Source organism: Zootoca vivipara, chromosome 2, assembly GCF_963506605.1.
Source record: "Zootoca vivipara chromosome 2, rZooViv1.1, whole genome shotgun sequence".
Classification (NCBI taxonomy): Eukaryota; Metazoa; Chordata; class Lepidosauria; order Squamata; family Lacertidae; genus Zootoca; species Zootoca vivipara.
The window spans coordinates 60,970,249-60,982,870 of record NC_083277.1 but is presented as its reverse complement, the minus strand read 5'-3'; the positions used below and the strand labels follow the sequence as shown (position 1 = coordinate 60,982,870).

The 12,622-nt window shown below is 45.4% G+C and overlaps 1 protein-coding gene across 1 annotated transcript in view; it reads left to right on the top strand.

Moving 5' to 3' along the window:
• The first annotated feature begins 273 nt into the window (after nt 1-273).
• The window catches only part of LARP1 (La ribonucleoprotein 1, translational regulator), a 100,322-nt gene continuing 87,973 nt past the window's right edge, over nt 274-12,622 (top strand). Inside the window, exon 1 of the mRNA XM_060271625.1 lies at nt 274-500. The gene's annotated coding sequence lies outside the window, so the exon portion shown is untranslated. The remainder of the gene's footprint in view (nt 501-12,622) is intronic.

The following is a 12,622-nucleotide window of genomic DNA, read 5'->3' as shown; positions in this document are numbered from 1 at the left end:
TGCAGCCTTCTCTGTGAATACTCTATTTTGTATATTACCAGCTATATAGACGTGACCTATTAGGGACTTCATTGTCCAAGTCAGCAGAGTGAGTAGTTTCTATGGTCATACTTTCCCCCACTCATTCCACGGTAAAAAGAAAGAAATCTCTTGCCATTGCTTCAGGCTGCTGCTGCTTTCTTGATCTGTGTTTCACTTAGCAGCACAAGAGAGAGTATCCAGGTTACAGTTGCACTGTGTACTTGCTAGCCAGGCCCTCTTGAGGACGCTAGGGCAGTCCCTGCTTCCCTAGGGGCTGCCAAGAAATCTATTTCAGGAGACTAGGTGCCGATAATAATACAAAGAAGCAAAAAGAGAGAGACTTCCTGCCAGGACTGATGCCGGTAGAGATGTCTAAACGTGCCTAAATTTCTTTGCTGACCATGTTGAACCAGAAAGGGACTTGGGAGTTTAATTCAATGGCTACCCAGGGAGAACTACCCAATAAGAGGCCTTAAAAAGTGAGTACCATTTCCTGTCTTAGATGTGAGTGAAATCAGGATGCAACATGCTTGTTTTTCTATGACGGGTTCTAGGATGCATAGGGAAGGATCCTGATTAACCGCTTGATTAACCAGTGGTGCTGATGACCTCATTGGCTGGGGGAAGGGGCACAGCTCTTTACATGCTGAATGTCCCAGGTTCAATCCCTAGCGCTACTAGAGTCCAAAGTTTCAGGTAGGAAGTGATGGGGCGAAACTACTGCCTGGGAGCTGCTATCAGGCAGAGCAAGCAAGACTTGGCTGGTGGGAACAAATCAAGCAGTTCCTATGTAGTTCCACCATGTTCTTATTATAGCCCTTAATTCTAACAAAGCTGATACTTACTTGGAAGTAACTCACACTTTTTTTCAATTAGACTCCCTTCCCAGCATAGGTTTGTAACCTTATTCCAAGCCCCATTACACTGCCCATCTCATCTTGTCCATTCGGCCTGCTTTCAAAAACAGCATCTATCTATTTTAGCAGTACAGTATTTTAAACATTCTGGCATCTGCCCAAACCTCTCGGCCACCCATTTGCTTTCTGCTCATGTCCATACTTGTGTCACTTTATGTCCATTTATCCTTATGCACACATTCAGAAATACACATGTCCATGCAGCTTGTGTCCTCACCATGTCTGTTCTGCCCAGCCCTTAAAAATAAATAAATCAGCAAACGCTTTAGGAAATGTGAACACCATGCCACACACAGGGTGCCAATCCTGCAACAGAGCAAATAGAGATGTACCCCACTTTCTCCCCACTTTATTTTTTTACAGGAAGTATTTTTGGCTCAGCCACCCCCTGATCCTGAAGTTCCTTGATTGTGCATGTTTTTCTTATCTTCAAGTGCAACTATTAGTTTAAAGTGTGTATGTGTAGCTGGAGGAGCAAATTTACAAACAATAATTTCCCTGCAAACCCTGGGCACTCCCTCTCCGACTCACTAAGGCCCTCTCACCTTGACCCATCTAAGTACATGGCACATCCCTGTGGGAGACACAAGAACATTAAGCCAGCCTATTGGACATCTAGCTGACTGTTGTCTCTCCAAGGTTTCAGACAGGGACATTCCCAACCCTTCTGGGAAATGCTGGAGATTAAACCTGGGACTTTCCCCATGTAAGGTAGATACTCTTGTACATAGCCCCCAAATTATGTACTTTCTGACTTCAAAAATATTATGCGGCTATGTCCATGAAGCAAAACACTTATTTGTGTATTTTATTTCTTTTTTCACAATATCTCTACACCACTTGTTGTTAGAAAAACCCTCAAAGCGGTTGATATTTGATGACTTACTTTTTGCATTCTGTTTCTGCTAAGCCCATCCCCCATTGGTTAGAAGATTCAGGCAGGGAATCCTTTGTTCCTTTGATATGAATAAAAATCTCTCCTGGTTGTTTTTTGTTTGTTTGTTTTAACCTGAGCACGTTTAAGAGGGCTCTGATAATAGTAGGTGATTTATTTATTTATTTTGTAGAATTGTAGAACTACTGTACCGGTAAGCCTGTTGAGAAGTCCCAGTACGCCACCTTGTGGGCATCATGAAGCAGATTTCAATTCTCACATGAAGCAGAATTTTAATTTGAAAAGTCAAGACTAACTAGATAGGACAGTTACAGGTAGGTAGCCGTGTTGGTCTGAGTCGAAGCAAAATAAAAAAATTCCTTCAGTAGCACCTTAAAGACCAACTAAGTTTTTATTTTGGTATGAGCTTTTCGTGTGCATGCACACGAAAGCTCATACCAAAATAAAAACTTAGTTGGTCTTTAAGGTGCTACTGAAGGAATTTTTTTAGATAGCACAGCTCTAGGTTTATGGCAAATGGACTTGGAGGGTCTCATGTGCAGAAGATGTGCTGGATCCTTTCCCCGATCCATACTGCTCTTTGACTTTATTTTCTCCCATGCTGGACTTCAGGATTCTCTCTTATGCTAAGCCAGACTTGCAAAGGACATAAGCCGCATTTGAAGAAAGCAGTCTTAAAGCAGCTCCAGTAGTCTGTCTGTGTAGCTCAGTATTGTCTAGACTAGCAAACGGTGACTCTTCCGAGCAGGGGTGGGGAACCTCGGCATGGGGGACAAATGTGGCACCCTTCCCTGGTCCTTGGGACTCTCCCCTGGCCACACCTCTTCCCCAGCCACACCCCTCACAGACCCAGCCTGATGCCCTCATTCCTCTTGCTTGCCTGGATGGAAGAGTTGGTGGTGTGCATGTGTGTGGAAACAAGCCACAGGGCCGTCTTTACCCAGGGGTGCAAGGGGTGCGGTGCACCCAGACTCCAAATTCTGGGGGGTGGCAAATGTATTCAGGGGGCACCAAATGTATACCTACTGTATATCAAGCCCCCTCTCAATCAGGGACAGTGAAAAGCAATGGAGTGAAAGTCCCCACCCCCCACCCCTCCGTCGCTCTGTTACTTCGTAGCGTCAAATATTCCTGACGAGTCGGGGGAGGGGCGACAGCAACTTTGGCTTCCCCCTCCCCCCCAAAAGCTCAACAACTTTGAGGCTCCCCCCCAAAAAATCTGGGGGCAGCTAAATTAAATTTGGGGGCGCTGGGCGGATCTTTGCATCCTGGCGGCGCATATGCTAAAGACGGCCCTGACGATCCAAGTAGCCAAAGATAAAATATACCTACATTCACTGTCCCACCACTGCCATGTGGCCCCCAGAAAGTTGCCAGAAAGGGAATGTGGCCCTCGGGCTGCAAAAGTTGCCCACTCCTGCTTCAGAGTGTTAGCTGGAAAGTTTTTATATTTGCCTGCTACATAATACTGGTTTCTCTTCAAATGGGAATGTTCAGGGGTTGCATTTGGGACCTTTTGCTTGCAAACGATGGTGTGTGATGGTGAGGTTTCAACACCCCTTCCTGTCCGAGGTTTATACCAGTTTTATACCAGTTTGGGACCCAACCTGCTTTCTACACAGTTGGTTCTACTATTGTGCCCATAGGAGCCAACTCCTAGGGGCTGAGGTCTCTTTGGCTCCCTCAATAAAATATTTAAGGAGGCTGGGGCCCCCCAAAGTTGATGGACACTGCCATTCAAATAGTGTGTGTGCAGCAAGTCATGTGATCAATTGTGAGGGGTGGGGCTTACCTTCTCCCCCAGTATATTATTCAAGCTGACACCTCTGATCGTGCCCAAGAGTGGGTGTAAATCTGTGGCCTCTTATCCATAGCTGCCAAGTTTTCCCTTTTCTCGCGAGGAAGCCTATTCAGCATAATGGAATTTCCCTTAAAAAAAGGGATAACTTGGCAGCTATGCTCGTATCATGCACCAATGTTACTCTGTGTGTACATAGTTTGCTGCAGAAATGAAGCCCCTCTTCCCAATGGTGCTACCCCACAGCTCCTCCCATTTGTGATGTCCCATCCCACTGTTATTTTACGGATGCTTTGCAAATGGGACCTAACTATATTGGAGGCAAATCTGCACACTGTTGGGCCTCAGTGGATCAGGGTGGTTCTCTAATCTGTTGAGATGTCTCATCACTAAGGGAGGATTGCAAATGGTAGGGCTGGCTCCTTGGGTGGCTGCAGGCTGTCAGTAATATTTTGTGAGAGGGGTTCAAGGTTCTTTCGCACATCGAAAGTGATTCAAGTGCTTTGTCACCCTAGTGCAGCCTTTCTCAACCTTGGGTCCCCAGATGTTGTTGAATTACAACTCCCATCATCCCTAGTTACCAGGACCAGTGGTTAGGGATGGTGGGAGTTGTAGTTCAACAACTTCTGGGACCCCAAGGTTGAGAAAGGCTGCCCTAGTGCAGCAGATCCACTTTTTAAAAAGTGGACTTTTTACAGGTTGGAAAGAGATGGCGAAATTACATTGGAAAAGGTGGGGTGAAAGGATGATTAGTGTGAAGGCATGTAAACATCTTGCCTGCAAGCAAATCAGAATGAGTGCAGGATGCATGGTCATTGCCATTGAACCACCCTGCAAACTAATGAGAAGAAATGCTCAATAATAGATTCAAAACGCTATGATGCCACTTTAAACAGCCATCCCTCCCCCCCCCAAAGTATTATGGGAACTGTAGTTTGTTAAGTGTGTTGTTAGGAAACCCTAACAACGTCTCCACCTCCATCATTCTGCCCGGACACTGAGGTCCAGCACTGAGGGCCTTCTGGCGGTTCCCTCGTTGCGAGAAGCCAAGTTGCAGGGAACTAGGCAGAGGGCCTTCTCGGTGGTGGCGCCTGCCCTGTGGAATGCCCTCCCAACAGATGTCAAAGAGGAAAACAACTACCAGACTTTTAGAAGACATCTGAAGGCAGCCCTGTTCAGGGAGGCTTTTAATGTTTAATAGATTATTGTGTTTTATTCTTCTGTTGGAAGCCGCCCAGAGTGGCTGGGGAGACCCGGCCAGATGGGCGGGGTATAAATGATATATTATTATTATTATTATTATTATTATTATTATTATTATTATTGCCTTCACGTGGTGTAACAGTCAATTCCTCTTCACAGGGAACCCTGGGAATTGTAGCTCTGCCTATGCTTATGCAATAAGGTTTCTGGGTGTGGAGTACATATATAACTCTAGAGTATATTTGGGTGTAGCATGTAAAGTGGCTTTTTTTTCAAGTGGATAAAGATTGTTTTCAGGTGTGCAGAAAAATCTAACCACAGAAGCAACGGCCTCCACCCTCAGCTTCATATTTCAGTGCTCCCAAGCATCCTATTGAGGGTGTATATTTGCATTTCTTTTGTTCAGTTGTAATTGCAGTTTGAGATCTGTTTTATGTTAAGAGTAAGGTCAGTACTGGACAAAATCAGGGCATTTCAACCTGTACTGTGTGCCTCTGAGTACACTGATGAAGGCAGGTGGCAAGTATCCTGGTCTTTGTCCTGCCTGCCCCCCGCCCCCTTTGCTTCAGGGTTAAAGCTAAGCCACATTTTGTATTTGGAAAATATTGGGCTGAATGGAAGTTAGCTTTATCAACAAGCCCTCAAAACTGAATGAGATCTACAGTGCTTTTGAGAGGCATAAAATCACAGACAGCACTCTACTAAATTCCTGGTCCCAAAGTGTTTGCTGCCTTGTAGCCTTGTAGCTCAGTCGGTAGAGCATGAGACTCTTAATCTCAGGGCCGTGGGTTGCGCAAAATATTCCTGCCTTGCAGGGGGCTGGACTAGATGTCGCTTGGGGTCCCTTCCAACTCTGTGCGTCAATGATTCTATTATCCTTGTTGCTGTGCGCGAACAAAAAAATTGCATCTCCCGAGCCAGCTCTTGTGTGTGCATACCGGTATATTTGCAAAAAAAAAAAGTTTGCAAAGCTGCTTTGCTTCACTACTGTCAGTAGGCGGCAGCAAAGCCAATCTCAAGTGTTTTCTGAAACTTGTTGCAGAACAGTTAAGGCCATGATTTGCCGCTGACCATATGTTACATTATTAAGACTATTTAGCAGACATAGCCACCCTGTGTTGAGCAAGTCAGCCTGGCAACTTAACATAATTTGGCGATGGGCTATTAATATGGCAACAATGACAATAACACGGAAGGAGCTGTCTTATACTGATCCATACCAATGGATCCATCTACCCTGTTTCTGTGCACACTGATTATGGGGAGGGAACAAAGCTCAGGAGGATGTATTTTGCAAGCAGAAAACCCCAAGTTCTATTTCATGCGTCTACATTTAAAAGAACTAGGTGATGGCGAAGACTTCCACATGACATTCTGGAGACCGATGATGCCACCCAGAGTAGGCAATATTGAGCTAAGTGGTCAGTCTTAGCTTCATATCAGACAGCTTTCTATATTCCTATCCACTGCCATTGTTGAATAGTTAATGCCAGAATTCTTATACTGACCCTCAGAAGATCACTTGTACCACTTCATAGTTTGCTTTGCTCTAGTCAGAATGAAATCCACACCACTAACTTCATACATGAGGGGAAACACAATGAAATAAACTTTGAACAGTACAATGGGTATCTCAGGGGATTTGCACCAAGGGTGAGAAGTCGTGGCTCTCTTCCAGATGTTCCTGGACTAGAAATCCCATCATCCCCAACGATTGGCCGTGCTGACTAGGGCTGATGGGAATTGGGGTACAGCAATATCTGGAAGGTCATAAGTTCCCTCATCCACTTGTGTGGATCCATTTGGTTCAGGCTGATGCACCATAATGCAGAGAAATTGGAAGTGCTGGCTATGTCTAGCAGGCATGGTTCACAAAATGCACGAGTCTGTTTGTTTTCCTGTAGCTGTTCTTGTTCAATATAGAGGTGATGCCAGGTCATTGGCAAGCTCATGTTCGCAGGAGCGGAAATACTATGTGGTGAGACCTCATACAGATGCAGATACAGTTCCATATGGCAAAAGGAAATATCCTCGGGAAAGTACAGTGTGTTTTACAGCACCCTATCGGTAAATTACATCTATGCATAACAATCACCTTTCTGCCATAGTTTAACCTGCAGATAATCTCCATGGTGAATATGATAACAGAGGCACGGAACTGTGTTTATGCCACCTGCCCACTACATTTCCAAAGTGATGAGGTCTTCAAATGAATATATGATCTTTCTCATGTGTCCCCATTTTTTTCCACATAGTGGCAGACAGCACTGAAGATTTTGGCAGAGCAGCTGTAGATAAGGGGAAGGGAAGCCTCACTGGCATGCTGAATAAGACTCTTCTTTTCTGCCAAGTCATGGATTCTCTCTGTTCAGCTCTCACAAAAAGCTCCACTGAAAGTCAAGGTTTCAAAGGATTTATGTGCAGGAGCCTAATGTAGCAGACAAATGGAAGTTTGCCTAGTACTGGCTCTTGTCATTAAAAAAAGACAATGCATGCTAGTCCTTGCTGCTGGCGATAGCATATGTCTGGGTAAAGCATAGTTCTAGGAACATCATTTGTACAGCCTGTGCCTGCTGAGATTCTAGGCAAGTATATTTTCTTGTAGGCTTTATTTAGTAAGTTATATTCCTCCAAGTCACTTTTCTGATTTCTGACCAGGGTTCAAATCCCCACTCAGCCATGAAGACCACTAGGCAACCTTAGGCCAGTCATTGTCTCTCAGCTAACCTCCCTCCCAATGTTGTTGTGAGGATGAAACAGAGAAGGGAACCTTCAGCTACTTGCAGGACAGATGGAATATAAATGTAATAATAATAATAATAATAATAATAATAATAATAATAATAATAATTCAGTGATGTACAAAAAGGATAAATACACATCAAACAGTGAGCAAAAAAAAGCAACAATATGAAATCAATAAAAATTTACATCAGCCATTAAGGTTCAGTATAAAACCCTATCAGCCACTGTCAAAAATCCTGGTTTTTGCTTTCATAATGAATAAGCCCAAGCATTACAAATATGCATATGTTTACTTTATTTGCATAATATGGGGACGGGGAACTTGATGGCTCCAAGTCCCATCAGCTCCAGCCAGCATGCCCAATGGTCAGGATTGATAGGAGTTTTAGCCTGACAACATTGGGAGGGCTGCAGATTCGCTACTCTTTAGTGCGTCCTGGCTGGACCATCTGAATTTTCACAGAGGTCTGAATATTTTAGCATGAAACTCAGTGTTGTCATTTGAAGTGTGTGCTGTTACCCCCCCCCCAAAAAAAAGAAAAAGCCTGATATCCTGCTTGGCAGTGCACACCATCACAGAGATAACTCGAGCCTCAAAATGAATGCACAAAGTGCTTATAGTCTGATAACGGTGCTTCTCTAGACATCCCCTCCTTTCCGAATTTTGAAAACTGCCTGCTTGGACAACATTTGTGCACAGCTTGCCTTCCTCTTCTGAACACATCTCTTCCTTAGCATTCCAGGCTCACCAAATGAAGAACCACTCAACCTCTTTTTGCCTCTCACCAACCCCTTTCCTTCATTCAAAGTAATCAAGCAGGGACAAGTTAATGGAAAGGCTCAGTGGTAGAGTGTCTGTTTATATAATAATAATTAATAATTAATAATAATAATAATAGTTTATTATTTATACCCCGCCCATCTGGCCGGGTTCCCCCAGCCACTCTGGGCGGCTTCCAACAAAACATTAAAATACAGAAATCCATCAAACATTAAAAGCTTCCCTAAACAAGGCTGCCTTGAGATGCCTTCTAAAGGTCTGGTAATTGTTGTTCTCTTTGACCTCTGGTGGGAGGGCGTTCCACAGGGTGGGTGCCACTACCGAGAAGGCCCACTGCCTGGTCCCCTGTAACTTGGCTTCTCGTAGCGAGGGAACCACCAGAAGACCCTCGGCGCTGGACCTCAGTGTCCTGGCAGAACAATGGGGGTGGAGACGCTCCTTCAGGTATACTGGACCGAGGCCTTTTAGGGCTTTAAAGGTCAACACCAACACTTTGAATTGTGCTCGGAAACGGCTGCATATAGATGTTAAAAAGCATGGGGGAGAGGACAGAACCCTGAGGCACCCCACAAGTGAGAGCCCCAGGGCTCTGAACACTCATCCCCCACCACCACTTTCTGAACACAGCCCAGGAGGAAGGAGCGGAACCACTGTATGACAGTGCCCCTAGCTCCCAAGCCCTCTAGACCAGTGCTCCCCAACCTTTTTATCGCCGCAGACCAGTCAGCGTTTGATAATTTTACTGCGGCCCGCTGAGGGGGGGACGTTGATTGTTTTGCGGCCCACTGAGGAGTGGACATTGATTGTTTCTATTTTATTTAGATTGTTTTGATTTAATAATCTTAATTTAATTGTATTTAATGTTCCTTGGGCGGCCCGGTACCAATTGATCCACGGACCGGTACCGGTCCGTGGCCCGGGGGTTGAGGACCACTGCTCTAGATGGTCCAGAAGGATGTTATGGTCGATGGTGTCAAAAGCCGCTGAGAGATCCAGCAGAACTAGGAAACAGCTCTCACCTTTGTCTCTAGCCTGCCGGAGATCATAAACCAGTGCGACCAAGGCAGTTTCATTCCCATGATGAGGCCTGAATCCCGACTGGAAGGGATCCAAATGGTCCGCTTCTTCCAGGCGTGCCTGGAGTTGTTCAGCAACCACTCGCTCAATCACCTTGCCCAGAAATGGAAGATTTGAGACTGGGCGATAGTTGGCCATATTGGCCGCATCTAAAGACAGTTTTTTTAAAAAAGTGGTTTGATAACCGCCTCTTTCAGCGGGTCTGGGAAGGCTCCCTCACAGAGAGAAGCATTCACCAACCCGCGAAGCCCATCGCCCAGCCCTTCCCGGCTAGCTTTTATAAGCCAGGATGGGCAAGGGTCAAGGAGACAGGTGGTTGCTTTCACTCGTCCAAGCAGCCTGTCCACATCCTCGGAGGTAACTCATGTTTTGCATGAGAAGGTTCCTGGTTCAATCCTCGGCATCTCCAAGTAGGGCTGGGAAAGATTCCCTGTCTGAAATACTGTAGAGACACTTGTCAGTCAAATGCAAAAAAAATATTGAGCTAGGTAGACCAATGGCCTGATTCAGTATAAGACAGCTTCCTGTGTTCCTCTCATAGTTTCACGGATGATCACAGCCACCTGGGAAAACTGCATGTACATCCTACTGGCTACTCCAGTGGCCCTGATCTTGCAGTGTGATAGCTGCTGGGCCCCCAATGTCCCTCCACTGTCAGGTTCCATCAATGCCTGTTGCATGCACTGTCATTGTCCTCCTCCCAACTCTGCCCTGCTCTGAGCTATCTCTAAGGCATTGGATGTTGACTGTCTCAGGAACCCCACCCAGCCTGATCAGCCTAAGATGAAGTTAACAGTGCCTGCCCTGTCCTGATTACATGCCTGGGTACATAATTTCACAGAGATGGCTCCTTATCATGGACAGAGTACTGCTGGCTCATTCATTCATCATCAGTGGAACTTTGTTTGGCCTTCCTGCAACACAGCTCAAAGCATTCTGTGTGGCTCTTGCTCTTTTTTGGAAAGCTCGGGCAGAAGTCTGTCTTGGTGATCAAAAGCGAGCTTTGTTTTATCTGTTATTGCATTTATATCCCACCTCTCCTCCAAGGGGCTCAAGGTTTTTTCCTTCCCCATTTTCTCCTCACAACAACCATTAATCAGAAGGTTAAGCTGAGAGACCACGATGGGCCCAAAGTCACCCAGTAAGTCTTCATGACTGAGTGGGGATTTGAACCCTGGTCTCCCTGGTCCTTGTCCAACACTCTAACCCCCAACTCTAACTCTTTTTCAAGTCTGTAGATGGATAGAACCTTCTATAAAAATAGGAAGAAGGAGCAGTCCCTTGAGCTTGTTTCTCAATTGACATATTCTTGTTTCATGTTCTTATCAGTTCAGTGAAATTACCTAACATGAGGATAAAAGCATACCCATCTGCAGATTAGATGAAATCTCTAGCTGAGCATCACAGATTCAACCTGCATTTAAATAAATAAAGAAACTTCAGGTACCTTGCTAGGTACACATATCATGTAAAAGGTCAAGGTAAAGGTACCCCTGACCGTTAGGTCCAGTCGCGGACGACTCTGGGATTGCGGTGCTCATCTCGCTCTATAGGCCGAGGGAGCTGGTCTTTGTCCACAGACAGCTTCCAGGTCATGTGGCCAGCATGACTAAGCCACTTCTGGCGAACCAGAGCAGCACATGGAAACCATTTACCTTCCTGCCGGAGCAGTACCTACCAATATTTATCTACTTACACTTTGACGTGCTTTCGAACTGCTAGGTGGGCAGGAGCTGGGACTGAACATCAGGAGCTCACCCAGCTGCGGGGATTCGAACCGCCGACCTTCTGATCAACAAGCCCTAGGCTCAGTGGTTTAGACCACAGCGCCACCCATGTACCTAATATTAAATGACTAAAATTTAGCTCCTGCCAACTCTGGATGAAATATACCACTGTTGTTGGTAACCAAGGAAAGACATTGGGCATTGGGGTATATTAGTTCCTCTGAAGTGTGTTAGGCAATGAGGTCTAGCAATCCCCCTGCCAGATAGTGGGCCACGGTTTGGGGATCTCTGACCTTCCTGACAATATTGAATTCCAACTCCCATCAGCCTCAGTCAGCATTGCCAATTGACAGGGATGATGGGAATTGTAGTCCAACAACTTTGGGAGGGCCACAGGTTAGCTACTCCTAGACTACGTAAGTAATGAAAAATATCATATATTTAGGATTGATAGCTAACTCACATGAGTCAGCAGACTAGCTGAGAAAACCAATCAGGCAGTGTGTGATATTAGCAGCCCATTATAACATGCCACAAGAGCGTAGATAAAGGATGCCCCTTGCTCCTCTTCACCTTCCCTGAAAATGATTGCCTTAGGTAATTTAATGAAAAGTTATTTTGTCTCCCTGCAGTGACTCAGTATGTTTAATGCTGTCTGATAACTAGAGTCCAGCTCTGAACTATGGAGGGCCTGGAGTTTATCTGTTGATGGCGATGAGAACTGTAGAGGATAATTATTTAGGACAATAGCTGATAATTTCAGCTAAGCTCAGCATTGTCTTGCCTGGAATTATGGCTATCAGTTGCAAGGTGAAAGGATGGAGAATGATGGCCGGGGGAGAGGGGAGGGGAATGGAAGACTTTCAAGGCAAGGCAATGGCTGTTTCCATGGCAAAATAACCAGACAGATATCTTGAAGAATCAACAGGGAGCTTAAAATCTCAATGAAAAGGAGGAATTATAAACAGGACAGGCACTTTCTAGAAGACTGAGCTCTTTGGAGCTCTTGTAAAACATGTTTGGGGAAATAGAACCCCATGAAAGGGAAAAGAAGCTGGGGGGGGGCAATTTGGATCAGGGAAATAATGGGCACCTATTTTGCCCACCTTCTCTGGCGCTCTCAGAGCAGACTTTCATGGAGGGAAAGAAGGAGGGTTCTGAGTTCAGTGATATGCATTAGCTAGTGTGTAACATGTAGTTTGGCCTTAATATATTAGAACCTAAGACAAGCCTGCTGGATCTGACCAATGGGCCCATCTAGTCCAGCATCCTATTCCCACAGTGGTCAAGCAAATGCCTGCGGGAAACCCGCAAGCAGGGTCTGTGCACAAGAGCACTCTCCCTGCCTGTGGCCTCCAGCAACTGGGATTTGGAAGCATTATTGCCTCTACCTAATACCCATTGAGAGCCTTCTCTATGAAATTGTCTAATCTTCTTTTAAAGCCATCTATGTTAGCA